The sequence below is a fragment of the Perca flavescens genome, chromosome 16, assembly GCF_004354835.1.
Source record: "Perca flavescens isolate YP-PL-M2 chromosome 16, PFLA_1.0, whole genome shotgun sequence".
Lineage (NCBI taxonomy): Eukaryota > Metazoa > Chordata > Actinopteri > Perciformes > Percidae > Perca > Perca flavescens.
The window spans coordinates 31,520,623-31,523,122 of NC_041346.1; the positions used below are offsets into that span (position 1 = coordinate 31,520,623).

The window sequence follows — 2,500 nt, forward strand, 5'->3', positions numbered from 1 at the left end:
AGAGGGACAGACACAGAGCTGTAGAGGGACAGACACAGAGCTGTAGAGGGACAGACACAGAGCTGTAGAGGAACAGACACAGAGCTGTAGAGGAACAGACACAGAGCTGCAGAGGGACAGACACAGAGCTGCAGAGGGACAGACACAGAGCTGTAGAGGAACAGACACAGAGCTGTAGAGGAACAGACACAGAGCTGTAGAGGGACAGACACAGAGCTGTAGAGGAACAGACACAGAGCTGCAGAGGGACAGACACAGAGCTGTAGAGGGACAGACACAGAGCTGTAGAGGAACAGACACAGAGCTGTAGAGGGACAGACACAGAGCTGTGGAGGGACAGACATAGAGCTGTAGAGGGACAGACACAGCTGTAGAGGGACAGACACAGAGCTGTAGAGGGACAGACACAGAGCTGTAGAGGAACAGACACAGAGCTGTAGAGGAACAGACACAGAGCTGCAGAGGGACAGACACAAAGCTGCAGAGGAACAGACACAGAGCTGTAGAGGGACAGACAGAGCTGTAGAGGAACAGACACAGAGCTGTAAAAGTACAGACACAGAGCTGTAGAGGAACAGACACAGAGCTGTAGAGGAACAGACACAGAGCTGTAGAAGGACAGACACAGAGCTTTAGAGGAACAGACACAGAGCTGTAGAGGAACAGACACAGAGCTGTAGAGGGACAGACACAGAGCTGTAGAGGGACAGACACAGAGCTGTAGAGGGACAGACACAGAGCTGTAGAAGGACAGACACAGAGCTGTAAAAGGACAGACACAGAGCTGTAGAGGAACAGACACAGAGCTGTAGAGGAACAGACACAGAGCTGTAGAGGGACAGGCACAGAGCTGTAGAGGGACAGACACAGAGCTGTAGAGGAACAGACACAGAGCTGTAGAGGAACAGACACAGAGCTGTAGAAGGACAGACACAGAGCTTTAGAGGAACAGACACAGAGCTTTAGAGGAACAGACACAGAGCTGTAGAGGGACAGACACAGAGCTGTAGAAGGACAGACACAGAGCTGTAGAAGGACAGACACAGAGCTGTAGAGGAACAGACACAGAGCTGTAGAGGAACAGACAAAGAGCTGTAGAAGGACAGACACAGAGCTGTAGAGGAACAGACACAGAGCTGTAGAGGAACAGACACAGAGCTGTAGAGGAACAGACACAGAGCTGTAGAGGGACAGACACAGAGCTGTAGAGGGACAGACACAGAGCTGTAGAGGGACAGACACAGAGCTGTAGAAGGACAGACACAGAGCTGTAGATGAACAGACACAGAGCTGTAGAGGGACAGACACAGAGCTGTAGAGGGACAGACACAGAGCTGTAGAGGAACAGACACAGAGCTGTAGAGGGACAGACACAGAGCTGAACAGACACAGACCTGTAGAGGGACAGACACAGAGCTGTAGAGGAACAGACACAGAGCTGTAGAGGGACAGACACAGAGCTGTAGAGGAACAGACACAGAGCTGTAGAGGGACAGACACAGAGCTGTAGAGGGACAGACACAGAGCTGTAGAGGGACAGACACAGAGCTGTAGAAGGACAGACACAGAGCTGTAGAAGGACAGACACAGAGCTGTAGAGGGACAGACACAGAGCTGTAGAAGGACAGACACAGAGCTGTAGAGGGACAGACATAGAGCTGTAGAGGAACAGACACAGAGCTGTAGAAGGACAGACACAGAGCTGTAGAGGGACAGACACAGAGCTGTAGAGGAACAGACACAGAGCTGTAGAGGGACAGACACAGAGCTGTAGAGGGACAGACACAGAGCTGTAGAGGAACAGACACAGAGCTGTAGAGGGACAGACACAGAGCTGTAGAGGAACAGACACAGAGCTGTAGATGAACAGACACAGAGCTGTAGTTGTGTCTCTGTTTGTTCAGAGCGAGGAGATGAAAGACCTCAGACCACAGAGGAAGAAAAGGGAAGTCATAGTTCAGATATGAAACCACAGAGTTTCAATATGAAACTTCACTTCAATAACACACACACACACACACAAACAAACACACACACACACACACACACACACACACAGACAAGCGTTAATGTGAGTCCACTAAAAGTTCTGTTGTTGCCGCTGACAGACTCAGATTTTTATTCTAAGTGTCTGACAACATTAGCATATCTCCACCAGACTCCATGTAAATAATCAGGACTTTTAGCGTGTATAGAGCCAGCATATCTCCACCAGACTCCATGTTAATAATCAGGACTTTTAGCGTGTATAGAGCCAGCATATCTCCACCAGACTCCATGTAAATAATCAGGACTTTTAGCGTGTATAGAGCCAGCATATCTCCACCAGACTCCATGTAAATAATCAGGACTTTTAGCGTGTATAGATCCAGCATATCTCCACCAGACTCCATGTAAATAATCAGGACTTTTAGCGTGTATAGAGCCAGCATGTCTCCACCAGACTCCATGTAAATAATCAGGACTTTTAGCGTGTATAGATCCAGCATATCTCCACCAG

General features: G+C 49.2%; 1 protein-coding gene across 1 annotated transcript in view; it reads right to left on the reverse strand.

Moving 5' to 3' along the window:
• hpse (heparanase) overlaps positions 1–2,500 on the reverse strand; it is a 26,666-nt gene that overhangs the window by 16,108 nt on the left and 8,058 nt on the right.